The sequence below is a fragment of the Micropterus dolomieu genome, linkage group LG10, assembly GCF_021292245.1.
Source record: "Micropterus dolomieu isolate WLL.071019.BEF.003 ecotype Adirondacks linkage group LG10, ASM2129224v1, whole genome shotgun sequence".
Lineage (NCBI taxonomy): Eukaryota > Metazoa > Chordata > Actinopteri > Centrarchiformes > Centrarchidae > Micropterus > Micropterus dolomieu.
Window position 1 is genome coordinate 14,513,319 of NC_060159.1, and position 23,091 is coordinate 14,536,409.

The 23,091-nt window shown below is 39.2% G+C and overlaps 1 protein-coding gene across 1 annotated transcript in view; it reads right to left on the reverse strand.

Moving 5' to 3' along the window:
* LOC123978135 (potassium channel subfamily K member 2-like) overlaps window positions 1-14,726 on the reverse strand; it is a 51,234-nt gene extending 36,508 nt beyond the window's left edge. The window contains exon 1 of the mRNA XM_046061277.1: window positions 14,689-14,726. The gene's annotated coding sequence lies outside the window, so the exon portion shown is untranslated. The remainder of the gene's footprint in view (window positions 1-14,688) is intronic.
* Window positions 14,727-23,091: the final 8,365 nt, after the last annotated feature.

Below are 23,091 nucleotides of genomic sequence, written 5' to 3' on the forward strand. Positions count from 1 at the left end.
AATGAATGCACGAGTCCAATTAACTGTAGTCTTTTTCCAGAATGATTTCTGTTTTATAAAGATCAGTGACTTTGATTGGAGTGAGAGCAGATAATAAATATTTCCATACACACTTAGCACTCATGTGGAAACTCTGTAACTGATGTTGGTCTCAAGCTTCTCCCTCATTAAGCTGTGGTTTTAACACAGCATTGTACGTTTGATTGTCACATCTAGTTGTTCCAGTCTCCAGTTCCCAATAAATGACAGAGCTCACAAAGAATAATTGTGGTTTCACTGTAGACAACAGTCTTTCATCTCTTGCTTTGTTGACTGAGCCCTGCGATAATCAGTCATCACGAGCAACTGAGCAAAATAACCTCGAGCGATGTGAATGTATACACAAAACACCTTACAAATGTACACACATATGTGGCATTAAATTAACACAGTGAATATAAACTCAGTTGACGGATGAAAGCCTGGAGAGCAGGGGAGGAAAATCACTTTTGAAGCCTGCAAGCAGTTTGCACTGCATAAAGAATTACTTGACAGTCTTTAATAGGTATTCATCAGGCAGTCGAGGGAACCTTCTGCACATGATAGATTATCAAAGAAAAGGAATAACCTAAAGTGGTGAAGGTCAACAGTATCTTCAGTCAGTTCCCTCAATCGTTACAAACTGCTGCATTTGTCTATCCCTTCCTGACAAACAGAGACAAAAATACCTAAGGGTCCAGTGCTTTGCCTAAATGCATCTCTATAATAGATGCAGTAACAGGTAGAATTTCAAGTTACGTCTGAAATCCTTTAGACCTGTCTGGAGCTACTGGAGGTGAGGTTGGATCAACATTTGTGTAAGTCAGTGTTCAGGCTTCAAAGGAGTATGACGGCGATAAAAAAAAGTCAGGAGGGGCATCAAGTAGGAGAAGAGCGAGCTCTGGCATCAGAGAGGCAGCGACAGCATGTAGGGCCAGAATACTTTCACATCTAACTCTGTGAATTAAAGGTTAATTTTGACCAAACCAGCGTTGCTGATTGTTGAAACAGTGGAAAACCTAACCAAGAAGTTTTAGGTGAGTTTTTTTTGTGTCTGTTGAGTTTGAATGAAGTGTGTTTTAAGTTAACAAGGCTAACTTTGGTGAAAAAGAGAAAGTTATATTCAGAAGGTGTATGAGTGTATTTTTTTTGTTTGATAAGGAGAACAGGTGTAAGAATATTTTCTTTCTTGATATGTTGGTTTATATTGTTTATTTATTAGACTAAAAGAGAGCTTGGAAACGTAGCCAGTGTTCGGAAGTGACGCGTTACTGTAATATTATTACTTTTCCCAGTAACTAGTAATGTAAGGGATTACCATTCTCAAAACAGTAAAAATATTACAGTTACTAATCCAAGTAACGCTGCAATACTGCTAGTATTGCCATTATTGTGTCACAGTCTAAGATGCAAAGAACATTGTCGACAAATCTTTTCTAAGTTCCTTTTTTGTCAGCATCATTTTTCAAATTGTTTGTTGTTGTAAAACTAATTTTGGCCACAAGAGGCTGAAGTGCACCACTATCCAATGTTCTAAATGGGAATAAAGGCATTTATGTTTTCTTCCAGGTGTGTTTTAATTTCTCAATACAATACATTTCTAGCCAAAAGAAAGACATGACAGAAATGTCACAAAACTTGCTAACACATAATATCTGTACCTTGTGTTTAGAGTGCATGGAGAAAACTCACCTGGAAGAAAACATGAATGCTTTTAGTCCTATTTACAACATGGGTTTGTGGTGCACTTCCTTTTTTTCAGCGTCCAAAGTGTAACACTGTCTATTTTTTGTCTGGCCACTTCCACATACAACTTCAAATAAACTCCCACACATAGGACTGTTGCATAACTGGTGAAAATAGTCTGAAGAGGTCAAAAATCCGGCACTTGTGGTGTCGAGAACAGCTTTACTGTGAGACCAATGCATTTTGGCCTTCATCTGGGTCATCATAAAAAAACATTACAATGAACATTTAAATAGAATAGGCATAAAAGAAAGACATTTTAAAAAGTTAAACAAACAAAGAAAAACACCTAATCATATACATAAAAATACATATCACCCTTTTGGGCATTTATACATAGATTAGTTTGGTATATGCTCATGTGGTTTTAGACCAATCATATTCTTAAAGTGGCGGAGAGGCAAGAGGTGTGCATATTAATAGATACATTTGACACCATATTTGGTCCAAACAGGAGAAATCTATGGGAAGTAAGTAAGTGTGACACACTATAAATACACTTTACAAAGTGCTCGACATTGAATAACATAAAAGCAAAGATAAAAGGAAAACCTGCAATGAGAAACACTATAAAAGCACATTAAATAAGAACTACTGAAAATAGTAATTCACTTCAGCAGTGATACTTATGCTGCCACCAAAGAGGCAAAACTACAGTTCAAGTGGAGAAAGTCATTGATCTTTTTAGATCCACAATGATACTACTTTTTACATTTATGTGTTATGTTTGTGGTCTCATTCAGTGAACAACATCTTGAGCCTCTTGAGGTAAAGCCTGCACAAAACACCTGGAGAGTTTGATTGCAGCACTGCCAATGGGTTTTGTAAATAATAATGGTTTTCATCTATATCTAAGTCCTTGCTTTTTAATGTCTCTTATCTTTCTCTTTTGTGCTCCTTGTCTGTTTGGATGTAATTATTTATTTGTTTTATCTTTATCTCTCTTGTTTTTCTGTATGAGTTACCTATGTTGTCTGCTGCTATGTTCGAGTGTTCTATAGTATCATTTCCACCATTGTAAATGGATTCATTCTTGGTTGTTAACACATTCCCTAACTTGTTTGTATATTATCTACCTTTTCAATCAAAAAAAAAATAGACACGTTGTGGGCCTTAAAGGGAATGGTGAAAAAATGGTAACTAGTTCTTAAGCTGAAAAAGCCTAGCTACCTAGTGGCAGAGATGAAAACTGCATGGGTGTTTTAGGTATTTCTATAATCACCTTGTACAGTGGCTTTCTATTGTCTGGAACATGTTTCCTAGCGGTGACCCTCAAATTTTAGACTTATGTAGAGGGAGATGTATTTTTTGTCCTCCTATTCGTCACCACCCACTGAGATGGCAGCGACACCTATCCCACAATGCTGTCACACCAGTACACCTCGGCAATGGGGGGTTAATTAAGATTAATGTGGGGGCTGACAAGGGTATTGCTGACTGAGCTGACACACATGCACTCATACTCATCTGCTGAGTTGTGAGTGCATCCAGAATGCAGTGATATGCATCAGTGAGAGTGTGATCCCTGTACAGCAAAATAAGGTCATGAAGCTATCAAATTAATGTTGTTTTTCACAAGTTTAACATATCAGAAACGTTCATTTACAATCTCACCAGGGCCACAAACAACAGATTTTAACTTAGTATTGTAGTTGTACAACATGTCTGGAGATCATCCTCATTCCCTAAAGATCACTTGAAATAACTTTGTATTGTTATTGTCTTCTGTGGTATGACATGTTACTACGGATGTGCTCCATTAACAATACTACCTATAAGCCACAAGTTGCAATAAACACAACAAGATTCTCTTCTCTCGTCAAATTAGCAAACTAGTGGAAACTAGAAACAGGAGGTCTATACGACACGTGCTAGTTATACTACTAATGATGGTTTATTGTGTTTTTGATCACAGTTAAGGAACCATTTTGAAGATTATGGACCTTAATGGCACCAGGGCACAAGCTAGATTATATCAGGCTCATGACTGAGCAAGGTTCTCATCCTTTTTCAGTCGACGATGCCACAACCCTCTCTGTTGATGAAGTCAGTTGTAGAAAAATAAGAAAAACACTGAAATAAAAACCTGTTTGTAATTTGAAGAAAGAAGACAGATGAAATGAAAAAGAAAACAAAAATAGAAATCAATCAATACAAAATACTTATGAATTGAAAAACTTTTCATAAACATTTTTTAAGGGTTCAACATCAATACTTTAGCTTTAAGTTTAAAATTTTTGCTTTTATTTACAATTTTGTCTTTCAAACTGAGAAAACACTTGGCCCAGAAATACTCAAAACTTGTTAACACTGTTCTGTTATTATACCACAAATATGTAGAAGTATGTTTGCATGCAAGTGGAGAACCATGTTTCAAGCATTAAGATAAATAAATTCCTGGCTTTGGTCTCTTAATGGTTTATAATTACAAATCAATGAGCTTTAGTGAGGCACAGGCGGCAGGTATTAGGTTGATCAGCTGATAATGACACAGAAGCAGGTAGTGCTGTAAAGCTGATGATACATGGGGCAAACTTTTGAGCAATGTTGCTGGGCAATCTTGCTAGAGGCAAGTCTGACTATGTTTTGAACGGATGGCGGCGGGGCGGGTGGCGGAGTGGTGGAGGAAGGGGATTACGGTAGTAATCTTTACTCATTACCAATGACGGCAATGTTGCCCTGCACGATTGCTCTAAAAGTTGCTCTGTGTATCATCAGCTTAAGAATACTGACTGTTACCGAACAGTCACATATTAAGTAACATACAGCATGTCACATATAAAGGGTTTTTTGTTGTAGAAAATGGCACAAATTGTAGCTCTGCAATAATATTAACCATATTCTTCATTTACTGTTCTATACAATATGATAATACAGACAGCATTTTAACCAATGACTCTGCTCTTTCCAGCCTTTTTCTTCCTTCTGCAGGATCCAAGATTATTATGGGATCAGTGCCACATCCTGTCACAAAGAAAAGAAGGAACTTTTCCTTGGGGGTTGTTTGTTTGACAGCGAGGTTTGCAGAGTGCATGCACACGCGTATTTTTGAATAATTGCACTCTGTGTGGTGAAATTATGATGATTGTTCATAAAACTGACAGAATGACATCTTTCTCTAGCGGTTTGAGTTTCACTCCTGATTGTGACTTGATTATTCGAGAAGGTGTTTTTGGAAGAGAAAAGCAAAGGGTCCAATAACTGCTAGATTTTCTCCCTCGCTGATTGTCACTCATTTAGGTTAGGTGCTCACAACACACACATTTACACAAGAGGATATTCGCTTTGCTTCACCTGAGCACTTGCCTCTGTCTTCACAGTCGAGTGACACACAGTGGACAGAGACAATGACCAATCAATACGCGTCTGGGAGCTAAACTGGGGAATCCATACAAGGGAATTGCACTCTCATATTCAACTCCCACCACATCCTTCCCTGCACACACAACCACTAAACAAGATCACCAAGCCACAAAAAGATCTTTTGATTTTTATCAAAGATGATGTTGTAGTGGAGACAAATAGTGAATGTTTATTGCAAAATACTTTAGACATCTGGGAAACCTTTCAGTGTGAGTCTGTGGTGTGGGGTTTTGCACCTTGCATAACAAGCTATTGCCTAAAGATATTATTATGTGGAGGGTTTTGATAAGAAAGCATCCATAGAAGCTCTCTCTCCTCCTATCACATTGACTTTGTGTGCCCATTTCCCTTTGGAGCCTTCAACCCACAGCAGCTCATTATCTGTGGGATAACACACTCATCTTGGTGGCATATACTATATTTGGAAGGCGGCTTTTGTATGCATGTGAGTGCAACTGCACCATCCAGATCACACAAGCCTGTGATTAGGTTCTTTCTGCAGCAACACCATCACTGCATCTTAATCTGTATGCATTAAAACGAGTTGCATATCATTTTGTTTGTGAAACTAAACTGCTGCTGAAGGTGAAAACTCGTACTGAATTTGTTCTGGTCCAACATTACCTCTGATTTGAAAACAAGTTGGGAGTGTTTTACATTCCCAACTTGTGCTGCAGCATAGACTGGACCTTTTTATTGCTGCTTTAAAATCACTCTCTTCAGACACTCATTGTGCTACACATCAGTTAGATGATTATGGTGGGTGTTAGATTACAGTGATCCCTGACATGTACGTCACAGCAAATATAGCTTACTCTGTCGCTCACAGCCACAATGACTAGGAATTGGAAAATGGGTCGGCAGTGCTTATTGTTCATATACAGGTGTTCTCTCATTTTGTTGTGTGCTTTCTGTTATCTTGCCAGAAAGCAGGTACCATCTGTGTGCAAATTACACTGGTATGGATCAGATATGGGCCAACCAGATGTTAATCCATTTCCCTCTGTTTGCCAACATTCAGCAAACAATTATCTCTTCTTACACACGATTGCTATAGTGACAAAGTCTGTCATGCTGCCAGTGGCTCAAGTATGAATGTATATAAGTATGAACATTGTATTATTCCCCTCACCCTTTGATTAACCCTACTAACAGGTAGACCTAGTATGTAGACAAATCCTGACATAGCTCCTTCCTCTACTATAGACTTCCACTGACGTCCAACAAACTAACCAAAATACATAATTGAACTATTGCACACATCAACATGTCCCTTCATTACCCTAGAACATGGGCGCTGTTTTTTTTTTGAGTAAATCACAAATACACCATACACCTGCGGCTATAAGTAAAAATAGTCCCCAACAAATATGCTTTTTATTTCCGTTTTTGGAATTTTTTTTTTTTTTTTTTTATGAAAGTATTTGTAACCTGTTTTTTCTGTTTATTCCTGCCTCTATTTTTCTCTTATTACTTTCAAGCGGATCATTTTCTGTTTTCTACAAGTTGGAAATTAATTTGCTCTGCTCCTGTGGGTCCATGTGTCTCACCGCGCTGCACAGTAATCATTCTTGTGCTGTTGAACCTTAGATTGTGTGTGTAGAACTACGGAGACAATAAAATTTAAGTCATCATATTCAAGTTATTGAACAGACTTAAGAAAAGGTACTGGTGGTTGGACACTCAGTCAGACAGGAGAGCGTAGAAAACAAAAGAATTAGAGATCTGCTGCTAAATTTACTTAAAGGGGACTTGTGCCTGTTCAGCCCTGTCTGTAGGTGTTGTTTTCATCTGTTATATCAGCGTCTACTTGCATGACTTTTTACAGTTTATTTCTGGAGGCAACAAGTGCTCAGACAACAAAGTGATAAAAAATTCGGTTCAACAAAGATCTAGTTTGATTAATAAAGCACACATAAATATATATGGTCAGGAACAAAATAACTTAAAGCTTGAGATGAGAAAGAAGTACATGGAAACAAAGAGGTCGTCAGAAGATGTCAAGGTTGGCTAACAAACAGATGGGGTGAGCGGCGGATAAAAACAGCTTGTGTAGACATGAGTCAAGGCTCGATAAAAAGGCTAGGGTTCAGGATGTGATGAGAATGGATTGTAGGAGAGACAGCATGCTAATTGCTAAGAGGTGCCATGACACTGCATTTGCATCACAGTCTGCGTTCTAAATGATGCTGCATTTAGAAGAAAAAATTGTGCTGTTGCTATTTGGAAATAATGAGCAGTATATTTTTTTTCTGGAGGCACAGATAGGATTGTAAGAGGTGAAAATCACAGCTAAGGTGTAAAGCTGAAATCTCACAACAAATCCATTTTTCCTTATTTTACATATAACACTGGTATGATAATCCGTTTTCATGTGTTTTAAAATGAGATGCTGATTTAAAGAGCATGGAAAAGGGAGGTTAAGTGTCTGACTGATTAGTATTTGCTCCTTGATGCCTATGACACAGGCGTGATAGAAAGAAAGCAATAACTGCAGCTTGTGTTTCTGGGCAACACCAATAAGAAGTACTTATTGTAGATGAGCTCTCCATAATGCATCTGGCAAGTACTTTTCAAAAGCCATTTCCTCCTCTTTGACTCAAGGTATTATCTACATATACAAAAAGAGGTAAGAATATGGCACTTTTGCCTTTTCTAAAAAAAAAAGCTTTCAGTGGAAATGTCACTGTGAGGGCACAAAAAGCTTTTCAGATTTTTACAAGGTCACTTGCATGAGTATGCTCTTCTCAGTGATGATGGTCAGTTCAAAACATCAAGGCACTGAGATCCAAAATGCTCAAATGCAAGCAAATTAGTCTCTATAGAAAACATCTTCCTCCCGAAGCTACTGTTTCTTTCTGCCTGCTGCAGTTCAAAGAACAAAAATGTTTATTTTCTGAACAAGCACTGTCTGCAGTGAGGATGGACAGCTCGCTCCCACAATCTCTTCACACCACTGTGAAACATAAGTGCTGTGGGCTGTTCATTCTTTTCAAGTGTAGCTGTCAACCTGAGGAGCAGCTAGCAACCAGATGGCTACAGCAACAGATATCTCAGGGCCAGATGAACTTAGTAATTCTCAGAAGTGTTTCTTCTTCACGCCTCAAGTGTTGCGTGATGAGGTGTCGGACATTTTCTCGCAGCGAGACTTGGATATTGTTTACAGCCCTACAACTAATGTGTCTCGCCAGTTGCCTAAGTCAATTTCCAGAAAAGAACAAAGTATAAAGCGTAATTGCAAATGTTTCTTACCCCCAGACACTGAAGGTATCTCAGGCTCCATTAGCTGAGCCAGGGCGTGATGTGAGATTGAAAAACACAGAGGCGCAAAACTATAACAGAACTTCAAGGCACCTGGCTCGCTGGTAAATTAGACTATTATTTTGATTCATCTATACACCTGCTGTTACCTACAAGCAGTAATTTAATACAAGTCACCTCCAATCCTTTTTGCTTAGCCTCTATGAGTTTGTCATTATTTTCCAATTTATTTTTTAATGTACACATTTTTGAAATGTTGTGATTTGTCTTACAGAGACACAGTGTTGAAAGTTAATAAATGTGACATTACTAGCCATGCTTATTCAGAAGAGAAGATACAAACCTGTCAAAGTGAAGCATCTCTGTTTTCCTCTCTAGCACTAAAGGCTAAAGCTGGCGATATTCTCTATTTTTCTTACTGTCAACGAATCCCATGAAAAGATGAGAGGAAGTGAACCATGCGCAGTATAAAGTATAAATGCAAGATAAAAAGTTAGGTTAAAGGTTCTTCTGAACGAAATCCGTCCCAAAATGCGTTACATGGAGTAACTGGTCGAAGGTCTGCCGAGGATTTAATGATTGTCAACTTCATTCTCTGGTGAGTGTTTCAGTATTTGCCTTTATGTGCTAGCTAACGTTAGCTAACTCAGTGTATTCTGTTATTAAGAGTGATGAGTTCTTTTGGTAAGAATTAATATCATATCAACTGAGTTGTGTGTTTTATGATGTGGTGATTTTTTGATAAGATATTAACTAAAAACCAATAGGAGTAGAAGCACAATGCACAATTGAGGAATTGCTCTGTTGCATGCTAGCACCAGAGTTATACATGTGCAGCAGCAAAAAGGATTTAATGTATAATAATCTTGAAGGTACTCAAGTTTTTGAGTGATAGATAGATAGTTCTAGATCTAGTAATATTCATTTAATATAGAATAATCAAATGTTGCCCTGCTTACGCAGGTTGTTGTTTTTTTTGCACCCGATGATTTGTGAGAGAAAGAGACTGTCTGTTGGGCAAATTGCCGTTGACATACACCAGACAAGCAGAGGACACACAGCAGGTGTGCAGAGGAGCATCTCACCATTCAGGGCTGTTTCACTCCACATCTCTTTATCACCTGTACAGATAAGCGTTAAGATTGCACCACAGTCTATTTAAAGGAAAAAACACTACCTGGGTAGGTCAACATAGGTTTTATTTAATTTGGTTTGGTATTCTCCTCAAACTGAGTACACTGATGGGGCAAAAGGAAAAGACACTGAGTCTCCCAACTTAAAGCAAAAAATAGATAAAAAAATAAGTAACAAAATGAAATGATCTCAAACTATTTGGACTAATGGAGATGTGGTTAATTTTGAGAAGTGGTTAACCAATTGCACAAAAACAAAACAAAACAAAACAAATAAATGCTGGCTATATGTTCTGAGTAAGCTAACCAGGTATTCTGGTATTTTCATTCCTATACTCCTACTTGAAAAGTTCCTAGGGTAAGCACTGCAAATATGAAAATACTGGAAAATTAAAGCAGTAAAAGATAAATCACAACCCCCTACCTTTTCAGCACTGCAATTTCTATGCCAAGAACAGGAGAGCTTTGGTAGAAGGGCGAGAAGCAGCTTTTATTTCGACAAGCTGAATTGTATGTATGAACTATATGACCAAAATGAGAAGATGGAGTTTGATGTCAAATGTTTACTCTATGAAATGAATTTCAAGAACACATACTGTAGTATACATCCACACATGCGTCATATGAAAAATACATGCTGAGGCAGCACTGAAACATGCAACATTTCACTCTGTGTGTTATATAATCTTCTCCACATACACACACTGTTCTCACTACAGCCACTGCAGTGTAGGAGAAGGAAAGCCTTTCACACTGTCAGTAAAAACAAAGACATTGATTTTAAGAAGCTTCTAAAATCTGCTGACCCCTTCTTTAAAATCCGATTGAGAGTGCTTACAACTGTTTTATCCATTATTTGAAAGTCTATCATGTTGACAAAGAGTAGCTTTGAGTCCGCAGAGAGATGAGAGAGGTGCACTGAGTGGGGGCTCCTGTGTTTGTCACCAAGGATGTAAAGGATGAAAAATTAAATTACCCTTCTCATCTGGCTGTAAGATAATCCTTGATTTAATTCAAGAATGCAGTTTTCATTTGGCCTATCTTTGTCTTATGCCTTGTAGTGGCACGGGTCTTGGGAAAATTTGGAGAAAGTGAACCGAGCATGAGCTCTGAAACTGACTGGCAACACAAATTATGTAAATCCTTGTCTCCTCAGTGACCTTTGATCTCTCCCATTCTGGTCGATACTGCAGCTGTTGTGGAAGTTTCAACTGTTCCTGCTTTAATGTCAGGATTTCCCACATAACAAAGTGAAAATAACACAATGATGAGTTATGACTAATTTATAATCGTCATGTGAATCTTTGATCAGGACATGTCCTTTAACTCTTACATAAAACATTATTATCAGGCTGTCCGAATTACTCTCTTAAGATTCTTCAGCTGATCCAGAATGCTGCGGCATGTTAACTGACCAGAACCAGGAAAAGAGGTCATATTTCTTCGGTTTTAGCTTCTCTGCACTGGCTCCCTGTAAAATCCAGAATATAATTTAAAAAAGAGCTCATAGTATCTTATTACATCACTAGAGCACTGCGGAGTGAGTAAACCTCACTCCCCGACGCCTTAAGAGACGTGTTAGCGACAGATGCTAGGTTCAGTGGGTTTTAGCCTAATTGTTAGTGCGTCCAATACCCCATACCTGAGATCGCAAGTTCGAGTCAGGACTGTGCAGTACAACCTTGGCTGGTTACACTGCTATAGGCCTAGGATGGGACATCCCAAGATGCACTGAGCTCTTCTCTCCTCCTTTCCCTCTCAATCTGTATGCAATCTTATCCCATTAATGCATGTTGCTAACTCAACTTCTTCCCTCTTCCACAGTTTTAAGCTTTCTCATCTCTCTCCTCTCTCCTTCTGTGGCTTTCTGCAGGTGAGTCTGTATCTGTGGTTGCGGGCTTCCTGCTGCCACCATGTTCCTGCTCAACACATGCTGCTACAATTATTTTTATTATTAGTCTTATTATTTTTATCATTTATATTACTATCATTATTAGTATCATTATTCATTTTCTGTCTGTACCACTACCACTTACAGTTTTTGTATTTCTGTGTGGATTGTGTGTTGGCTGAATCCGGTCGAGGCAGATGGCTGCCCACCCTGAGCCATGGTTCTGTTCAAGGTTTCTACATCCTAAATGGGAGTCCATCCCTGTGTCACCAAGTCCTTGCTTAAAGTAGTAATTGGTAGGTCTAAAATGAAATGGCTAAAGGCGATACAGCATATGTATGGGGAGACAGGGAAGACGGAGTGATTTCTTCAATGAATTCACACTTTTGATAAATAAGAAGCACATAAAATGAAAAATGTTTCTCACTCACAAATTGAGCCAATAACAGCCACTTCATTGAGTGGTCTAACCTCTCCCTCTTCCCCTTGCTATACACTTGGGACAGTTTGGAGTAAATTACGACGTATTAATTGTTGTTACTAAGTAACTTATTTGGCTAATGTTTAGCTCTAACAGTTAATCTAGATAGAAGTTACTTTTTTGTACAGCTGTAAGTATCGCATTGAACATCCTGCTAATTAATGTTGCTTTAAGATTGCATTTTCCATTATAGCTGATTTAATGAACGGTGAGTCATTCATTGGATTCCCAGCTTTTAAGCAGTAATTAGGCCATTGTTGCTATGAATGGGGATACCCAGGACAAACACTTTACTGGACTTAATAGCTGGAGGCAGCAGAATCCTCTAATTGCTGATTGCCAGGCTGCAGAATGGCACGCGCACACAGAAACACACTTTCCTTTTTGTCATTCTCATTATGCAAATGAAAAAATAACGCACCATGATGATGAGGTAATAGGCAGAGTGGGAGGATGTAGTTATGGATTGATATACAGTTTGAAGGATTATGGAAATGCATCACTTACTGTCAGTCATGAAAGCAGACAGCAGCAACAGAACCAGAATCATCTGCAGCCCGATGCAAACATCCATTCTTGGTCTCTCAGTTTTTCACCCCTTTATTTTTTTTTTCTGAGCAGGAAGTACTGTCTACTCTTTTCCACCTCATAAATGACAATGCAGTGTTGCCATGGTTACAAGGTCATGTAGGGCAAAATGCAATTTGTAGCACAGGTATGGCATTTGTAAGCTCATAGCAATTATGAATCATGCTCTTGTTTGCTTGTGGTATTGTCTATTTGCAGAGGGTCACATTGTTGGCCATGTATTGGAATGAACCACTGGTTAATCATATGATGTTGCTTCTACATTTCTGGACCTACTGCTTAAAAAATTTATAACTACAGTGTAAATTACTTTTATTTGTTACTCTACATGCCACGATGCAAGTTACACAAGTCACAAGATAAAGATAATTGAGGGTTTTATGAAATTCACTGCTGTTTACTTGTTAGTGATGCCAGTTTCTCCTTATGACAATAAATATTGTATCTTGTGTAGAGTGCTTACAGTCGAACACCTATAAGTATTTGAAAGTTAACTGAGGAGAACATTATTTGAGGCGGTCTCAGACTGCATTCACAACCAAACTGGACCAATGATTTATTTAAATTTCTGCTGGTATATATCCACATTCTTGGTGAATTCAGAGAAATTTCAGGTCGATTTCGCCAGTAAGCCTGAAACATAAATGCACTACTACAACCAGAAATTATTTCAAAAAGTTTCACAAAGTTCTCTAAAGCCTGGTGAATTGTTAAAAACATAGTGAACTGTGATGTGAGTAACATAAGAAAAGACATTGCAGATCCACTTTCACAGCTATAAAGGTCCAATCCAAACATTATACCAAAGTTTCAAGTAATGAGGAAGCATTTAATATTGTCTCAGTGTTTCTTAGTGTATTGATGTCTGTCATCAGTCTACATTAATACAGTACACATTATGCAACCTCATCACATTCATTCAACTGTTGCATTCCTGTTTTGCAAAGGTAAGAAAATGCAAAGCACAGCAAAAGGCTGTGCACAGATCTGCATTTAGAAAATTTGACAATCTTTTAGGTGTACAAACTGCTTTAAAACCTACTGCATAAACCTCCAAATACATGCTGGTCAATCTGAAGCTCTTCCAGGTCACAAAATCTAACGTATGGGAGATACAAGGTTTTCACCTGTCTACAATGTCATGCTAATTAGCAGGATGTTCAATGCGATACTTAGAGCCTGCAGAGAATCCACTGCTGCTAATACAGCTGCTCTAATTCAGTGTGAAAAACACTGAAGTGTGATTAAACACATTCATTGCGTGATTAAGCATTTTCAATACATACAATGACATGAGACTCGATTACATAAAACTCTTCAAGTGTGAGTCACTGTCACAGCTCGGCCCGGCTCAAGAACATAACAAAAAGTGGAAAAAAGACATCAAGCGTGGTTAACTGATTTCACTCAAGTGTCCAAAGAGAAAGTCAGTGAGGTCAGTGTGACGTCAGTGACAGATCTGCACAGGAAAGATTCAGGAACAGTGCACAGTTTAGTACAGAGATATATTGGACTCAATACTGGCAACAAATGCGTGTTTGTTTTTTATTACGTATTATTATAAATTACTCAGAAATCATCATCAGATCTCTCTCCCTAGATTAGACGCTGAGGTTATGAGAAGAGCTGCTGAAAGGCTACATAATGATCTTTATTTCATTATTTAAAGATGTAGAATATATACATACATAATACATACATAATACAGTTAACAGTTAAATTCATAACAAATTCACAAGTGCATCGAGTGGAGGATTACTTCTATTCTAATGGTTTACCACTGTAGCTGTTTGTGAACTCTAATGTCTCTTTCTATTACCTTTCTCTTCCCTCTCTTTCTCGTTGGGTTGCTATGATGGAGACAGCCTTATCTTAACTTAACAATTGGGAGAAGCATGGACTGGCAGTGAAAGAGTCAGTATGGATAATGCAATTGTCACAGTCCCTTTTCACGTCATCAGCAGCGAGGGTGGTGGCACACAAAGAGACTCCACATTCATAAAACATTCATTCTACACTTCATCCTGCTGGAGAGTTGCCACATGGCTGTGAATAAGGATGTCAAAAACAGTGTTATGCCACTGTGTGATTGTTGGAACACTGTTGGGTTAGTAGCAGAGGTCTTGAAAATATTCATATAGTATAATAGTTCAGCTGAATTCAAGCACATTATTTGGTTTATCTGTTTGTGTGGCTGTGGTTATTACCTTGATTGTTCCAGTTCTACAGCTGGCCAGAGGGTAAGTGGACACTGGGACATCAAGAGGGGACAAAAACAACAGTTGTCTTATTCAATCAGTAGTCTTCCTCTAATTTTAGAGTTAAAAATAAAATAGGAGGAGTTAGAAATAGCCTATTTCTAAGAATCAGAGAACATGGTGTGGTTGTTCAGGACCCACTGGTGCTGGGGTTTTTAGCAACACTATCAGTGCGGCTAAAAATGGTCCATCCATTGGTTGGTCAGCCACAACTATTGAATAGATTTCAATGAATTTCATAAAGACATTCATGGTCCCAAGAGGATGAATCCTACTCACTTGGGTGATACCTTGACTATTCCTCTAGCATCACCATGAGGTTGACATTTGTGGTTTTATGTACAAAATCTCATCAACAATTAGATGGATTTTCTTGAAATTTGCTGTAGGCATTCATGTCCCCCTCACTTACTGTAGGTGATATCTTAACTTCTCCCCTAGTGCCATCATCAGGTCAAATTTTTGAGATGTTAAGTACTTTGATTTTGTGATCAAATACCTGCAAAAATAATGACATTCCTATCTGCCTCAGCTGTACTTTGCATTTACTGAATATTAGCAAATGTTAGCATGCTAAAATGTTAAACTAAGATGGTGAACATGATAAACATCATACCGGCTATTAGCATTAGCATGTAGCTGCAGTATCGGAGGCTGCAGTTTCAGGACCGCAATCCTGGGACCGGAACAGCATTTGTAGGACCCTTGTCTTCTTTGATACTGCCGGCTAGCTATCTGGCCAAGTATATCCAGCTGCAGCCCGCAGACCTGACGGAAGTTTAACTTCCAAATATGGTTTGTCCCAGAAGCCACTGCTCAAAAAACGAAAATTGACAGCTAATTGAAAATGTGTTCAAACGTTTTCGGAGTTGCCGACAATGGTGCCAACGGGTGTTATATAGCTGCAGTTAATGTTACCGGAGGCTGCACAGCAACACAATGGAGGTTAACCCTATCTGCTTACGGCCGACATGCGCCGCTGTAGGGTTAACCGGTCGGTTTAGGGTAAGAGAAATATGCTTCGGGGGGCTGTCAGGAATAGTTAGCGAGCTAGCAAGCTAGCTTGCCAGTGTCCGGGTTAGCTCCCCCAGTTCCAGTCACACAGTAGTGATGGGAAAAGTCACTCTTTTGAAAGACTCGAGTCACCAAATCTCGTTCATTAAAATGAACTAATCTTTTTTTGTGTCATTTCATTCATTTCGTTCATTTTAACTAGGCTGGTTATTGCGGAGCTGCAGCCCTCTAGCAGGCGATTTTAAAAAAACAGCGCAGTTCTCAAACACAGAAGGCTGCCTGGCTTGCTCTAATAGAAGTACAGTGTAATGCACAAATTCACCTCTTGATCTTTCTCTATCATGGTTCTATAAAGCCCCATGGCGCCACAACCAAATTCAAACCATGTAAAAAACACAGAAATATGTTGTCAATATTCGATTAAGCCACTACTACCGCTAAATCCGTCCATTTTCACAATCATTCCTGAGTATACTACCAGACCAGCCATATATATATATTTATAATTAATATCACTATATCTCTAAAGTGCTCATTCATACAGTAGCCTAACACCTATCCATGAGTAAAATCTATATATTAACCTCAGATTTACAGGTAATATATTGAAGTAATAAGCTTGACAGACTAGATGAATAAAACATACTCTTATTAAAATTAAACAAATTTAATAATAATCTCAAACACTGCAGGTTGTTCACCAGTGAGGAGCTGTGAAACAACAGCACGGCTCTGTCGATAAATAAAAAGTAAAAGTTAAGTTGTGTTCTCTGGCGGACCGGATCAGCTGTTAGCTGTAAACAAACCTCAGGGCTAATGCTAAAGTTGCTATGTGGCTGTGTTTTAATGGTTTAATGTCCGGGTCTGTTTGTTTTGGAGAGGAGACGACCTCTGTGGTTATTTAGCTCCCGGTAGAACTCTGTCAGGGCGCTGAAGTGGAGAGGACCCAGAACAACTCTAGCACTAGCAGGACTAAAGTTACGGTGCAGCTGTGTTAAAACTATAACGTAGAAAATCATAACTGCGCTGTAATAACGTTATGCTTTATTAAATGTCACAAAATTATCAAAATAGATATTAGATATATGTCAGTCCGGTGACTGTTACCTGCAAACAGACTTGCCTCTCATTCCCCGGTGCTGGCAGTAAGTCAGCCTGCCGAGTGAAGACAGACTCCGAGGAGGACCCATGTGAGCGCTGAACGATTAGTTCATTCCTGCTCCATAGTAGCCGAGATGTCACGTGAAAAATGAAAGACTCAAACCCAGAGACCCATAGTTATGAGTCCTGAACTAATCAATTCTTTTTCCTGTGCTGCCTGCTTACCACAGCCCTGTAGCCGAGCTGTCAACCCAGAGACCCACAGTTATGAGTCCTGAACTAATCAATTCTGCTTCCTGTGCTGACGGAGACTGCGGAGAGTGCTGTGTAACGAGTGAACGTAAGAGTCCAAGACTATTCACGCATGCGTGAAGATGAACGAATTACTCACTGAGACAACCTGTTCCTCCTGAGTCACATCCAAGATTAGGTCAAATGAACGAAACATTCTTTGAACGACACAACACTATCACACAGAACACTGCAGCTAACACAGCAGACGTGTCCAGCAACAGCTGAACGAAGTGTTAATGTTTGTACCACTGTTATTCTAACATTAAATTCTCATTAATGTTGTAAAGTTTTAAGCCAAATCAAGATACATCTGGCCCGTGATTTAACATTACAGAATATTCTTGGCTTGTGAAACTACAACAACAGCGGTATGAATTGAAACATTGCTTTATTATTATCATTAGGCTATTATAAATAAATGTTTGCAGGAATTATAGTATAGTAAACATTAACGCATAATGTACACTGATTACTACGTTGACAGTTGACACCTCTTTTTTAACGGCCCCTTTTTTTTCTATGCGTGGGCCGAGCGGCCGCGATAAACTTCATGATGTTATGTGTGCGGTGGCTTCTGGGACAAACCATATATGGAAGTTCAACTTCCGTCAACTTCCGTCATGTTTGTCTGCAGGCTGCGGCTGGACCCATCTCTATCTGACTGGCTGGCTAGCTAGCTATGTTACTCTTGACAGTCCCCCAAAGCCAATTACCCTTACCCTAACCATCAGAAGGTGTGTGCCTAAACCTAAAGTTATTGATTATATGCATTTCGACAGGTTAACCCTACTGCTAAACACATCTGCCTCACGTCCAACCTGCTAGCAGACAGGGTTAACCTCCTTCGTGTTGCTGTTCATTACCACCACCACTCCACTAGATGGTGCTATCACAAAACAACTACCGTCCTAGAACTGTGGTCCCAGGACTGCAGGGGTCCTGAAACTGCAGCCTCCGGTACTGCAGCTATTTAATATTGATTTTGAGCAATGAGCATGTTAACTTGTTACCATTACCATTTACCTCTAATGGTAAGTTTAGCCTCACAGAGCTGCTAGCATGATTGTAGTCTCTTAGTCTTGTTGTTTTGCCTCTGTGAGCTGCTTTCTATCTTTGTGTTAAATTATCTTTCTTCTCCTGTTGCTTTTGAGATTGCACCTCCTCCAGAGGACTCCCAAGAAAGAACAGAATAATTTACTGAGGCTATTTTTTGTTGCAGATTCATCTGCTGAACTAAACATGCCAGTTTCAAAGTTGTCTTTGTTTATTATGTTTTAGTGCAAGTAAGAACAAATGCTGCACAGAAACAGTATGATGTTTTTCTGTACTCAGTGCCCTCATTCACTCTGTTGGTTGATAATAAGCTGTATTCGATAATAATGCATGATAATGTTAGGGTGAGTGTACCTGTACATGCAGAGTTAAAATGAGCCAGTGTTGCTTGTACAGCTAATCTGCAGCTGGTCAAAGCTGTCTTTTCTCACTAACACGGTCCCACCTTTTTTTTTTAATACAGACTATGGTGTCTGCACACTGGTGTCACATAATTACACACATACACGCACACACACACAAACCCACACACACTCTCCCTGGTCTGTCAGTACGGGAGGTGCATTTCTGTATGTGTGAAATGCTGTTTCTGTCCTGTGAAGCAGTGGTCGAGTCAGGTGTGACCACTGGAGACACAAACAGCACAAGACTAGAGGAGATGAGGGGAAGGAGGGATCGTGCGGAAAGGGCCCTGCTGGGTTTAAGATGTATCTGTCTGCTACATGTAAAACACAACAGACCAGTTTTGACCAAAATATTTAGCCGACATTGATTTTCACAATGAAAATGTGTTAAACATTTTGTATGATTTGTGTTTAAAGCTGCACCAATCAATGTTTTCATTTCAACAATGAATTAAATATATGTTAAAGGGGTCACTCATAATGATAAACCCACAATCACCTAACTTTGCTGTTTCTTTATTGAGCATTTAAGCAACTTTTGGCTGATTGTTGTGGTTTCCCAGCTTACAACTTAACTAATTTGATTCACTTTCACTGCTCTGATTATCATCATTTCCAGCAGCAGGAGGATGGAAGCTTCTAACTAAACTATTTGGAGCATTTAGCAGATAAAGTATGGTATTCCTAACAGGAGGGGGAAGACTAAAACAGAGCTAAAAGGGTGGAAAGTGGACCAGGCAGCTAGAGTCATAACTCAAAATGAATGCTAATGTTGCTCTGTATCTGCTGGATGTGTAAATATGCAAATGTTAGCTACAGTTGTAGCTTTGTACTCCTCCATGCTGCAGTGTGGAAGCGTAGGTTGCTCCAGGCAAGGCAATGAGACAGAGACAGTAGTATGCTTGATGAATCTGCCAACACACCAGTGACAGGTATATGAGGGGGTGTTTATGAAGTGGACTGTAATTAGTGTTTACTGCAGAGGAAAGTGACGGCCTCAGGTTATTCTTATTAATCATTCAGAGAGACACTGTACGAGAATATGACATTGGATTTCGTGGATGTGTTGTTATGTTTAAATTACCTCTATTATATAGCATTTAAGGTTGTTTAGAAATATGGCAGATCACGACTCTCTGGCCTTAGACTTTTCAACTCTCCCTCTCCAAATGAATGCTGCCACAAGTATGTTACCAAATAAAATGCATCTCCACAAAATGACTCCTACATTTGCATTATGTGACTCCCTTCAGTAAACCAGGATGAAAAGAACAGATTTCGTTGTGGATCTCAAATTTATTACTGCCAGAAGGTTTAAGCTAGACCTTGAAATCTATGGCTGTTTGTCTGTATGTGTGTGTGTGTGTGTGTGCGTGTGTGTGTTGGAGGTGGGGGAAGTCGAACAGCATGTCGACCAACGTGCTGGGCCCCACAAGTTTAAAGGGCTCTTTGAGGGATAAGAATCAGGTTCAGGGTAGAGTGATAATAATAATGAATTAATAATTACATTTATAAGTGGGGGGAACTCTCCTCAACCACCACTAATGTGTAGCACCCACCTGGGTGATGCACGGCAGCCATTTAGCGCCAGAACGCTCACCACACATCAGCTTCAGGCAGAGAGAGAGGGAAACATTTAGACAATTACTACAGGGGATGATTAGATGACCAGATGGTGAAAGCCAAGTTGGGAATTTTGCCATGACACTGGGGAATCCCCTACGCTTTGCGAGAGCTTTAATGACCACAATGAGACAGGACGTCAGTTTAACATCTCATCCGAAGGACGGCAGCTCTTACAGCGCAGTGTCCCCATTACTGCACTGGGAACTTTTAGGACCAGAGGGAAGACAGCCACCCCCAACACCACTTCCAACAGCAACTTTGTTTTTCCCAGGAGGTCTCCCATTCAGGTATTGGCCAAGGCCAAACTGGCTTAGCTTCAGTCAATCAGCAGTAGCAGGGTTGACATTGGTATGGCTGCTGGACACTTAGTTGCGATGGTTAAGGGGAGGGTTAGGGGGCTAGAGAACGCATAATGATGGGATTATGATGATTGTGACACAAGGCTGTATGTCTGTCTGTCTCTCCCTCCCAAGAATGGCGCAGACAGACAATGCATACTGATTCATATTGATTGATTGATCGATCCAGATAATCACAGCCCCTTTGCTGCATCACAAACAGGTCATATGACTTCTCTGTCTGTGTTAAAGGGGATCCTATTGGAAAGCAATAGGTTCAGTGTGCAGCTATCAGTGTTGGTGGCTCTTGGAAACAAGGGTGCTGATCAAAAGCTAAAAGTGGCTCTGTCTAGTCCTGCATGTTCAGTACTTTTGCCTCACATTTGAATCTAATTGACAAAAGCATTTTCTCTCTCTGTTGCTAATGAGGACCGTGTCACGTTGTTTCTTTCAAGAAGATGTCAGCCTCTCAACCACAGCTCTGAGCACTGACTCCATTATTCACCGACAGTGTAAAGTGAACCAGCAGATTATTTCTGGAACTAAACTGCCCTGAAGAGGCATGGTTCATTTAATGTTTGTAAAAATGTTCCTTGTTATGCTGACAAATGTATGGGTCATTACATACTTACTTATCAGGGATCCCACCTGGTTTTGTTAATAATTTGTTGTTTTAGGTAACAGGCATCATGGTTTTATTAGCTGTTGAATTTAAGTGCATGAATAATGAACTTTATATAAAGAGCACTGTGAAGAACATTTATAAAAATATTCCTGGAAAGAGCTGTGGAATTGCTTTGTTTTTTTTTACCAATTATGGGGAAATAGAGACAATGTTCAACCTGTACACTTCCAAGTAATCAAATCCAATCAACTGCTAGTGTCACTATAGAGTCTTTTAGGCACTGCACAACAGGTCAGCTGAATGTGCAAAAATGTGAAACTTATTTACAGGCAAACACTATTTACTTCTGTTTAATGGAGCAGTTATTTCAATTATTATATTTTCCTTGGAAATGACTGCAAAATTATAATTTTGGAGCTGTAAATTAAAGTATTGCCAACTCCTTAGACTTCTCCTTCTTCTCCTTTTGTGAAAGCAACATAAACCATGAATTGGAAGAGACAGTTTAAGACTGGCTGCAAGTGGAGATTTGTGAAGATACGCACACTTACACATGGGTGAAAAATTAAAGGAAAAACCCAGCATGAAGGTGGGTGTTGGGCCATCACAAACTGCAAGAACTGCTTTAATACTCCTCGGCAGTGATTCTCCAAGTCTCCACAACGCTATGAAACATCATCCTTCCTAAAAGACACTCCTTTATTTGGTGTTTTGAACACATCAGACTAATATATCTCATAGGTGGTCATTAGGGTTGAGAGCTGGTGACGGCGGCCATAGCATCATTATGATCATTTTCATAGTAATGAAACCATTCAGTGACCCCTGCTCTGTGCCCTGTATGGAAAGGGTCTGCATTTGTCTTGTTTTTTCAGTCATTTATTTTTCACCCATTTCGTATGTTAATGAGAGATAACAGCATTTCAATAAAGAAGGAAAATTTTGCTAATTAAGCTGTCTGTGAAGATTCTCAGTCATCCAGGTCATAGTTATCCAAGGAAGGTTCACATCAAAGGCAACTGGTTGAAGATATTTGGACACTTTTCGCCTCTCATCTGAGATTTGAAGAAGCCCTTTGGAAATGTTGTTCTACGTCAGTGTAGAGCAACAGCTTCTTTACCCTTGGTAAAACAGTTATTTCACACTGTGTGATGGACATTTGCTCCTTAGTTACACATGATTGGTCTCTAGGTACAACATGAGCAGTAACCCTTTCAACAAAAGGTCCTGTATTGTCAGTCAGAGCACCTGATAAATCAATTTAAACTCCATTTTTCGCTTGTGAACTCTATTCATTGTGCTCCACACACGTGTCATGTTCCCTTCACAGCAACTTAAATACGTCTCCACCTCCTTCTTAAACCATCACCACCTGTCCTACATCCTGTCAAACTGTCAAATCACTCAGCCTCAGCTTTTAGCTCAATGTCAACATGCTGGGAAAAGCCACTTAACATCATGGCAAATGTTACTCGCCTTTTTTGCACAATGAATAATTCAGCAAGACGATTAGTTTCAAATGAAGTAAATAGAGTTTCATTAAGTTGTCACTGACATTAAGTAATTTCAAAAGGATGTGTCGTAAGTGGAAAACAAGGTCAAAATTATTTAAAACAAAAGATTATAAGAAATTAATAATTGCAGTCTTAAATTATGAGTTAAAAAGTCCCTATATTAATGAACTAAAGAGCCAACTGTGTCTTTGAAGCAAGACAGTGTAACTTTTGAAAGTAGAAATAACACAATATTCCCCTTACAAATGAAGCTGAATTTGTAAGGAATAAATAAAACCCTGTTCAATTCAGTGTACTCAAGGGTTTTCCCGCTCAAGCTTACTTGGTCTGGTATGAGCGGTAGCTTAGCAAGCTTTAGAAAGGTTATTTGTAAGTAATAATGA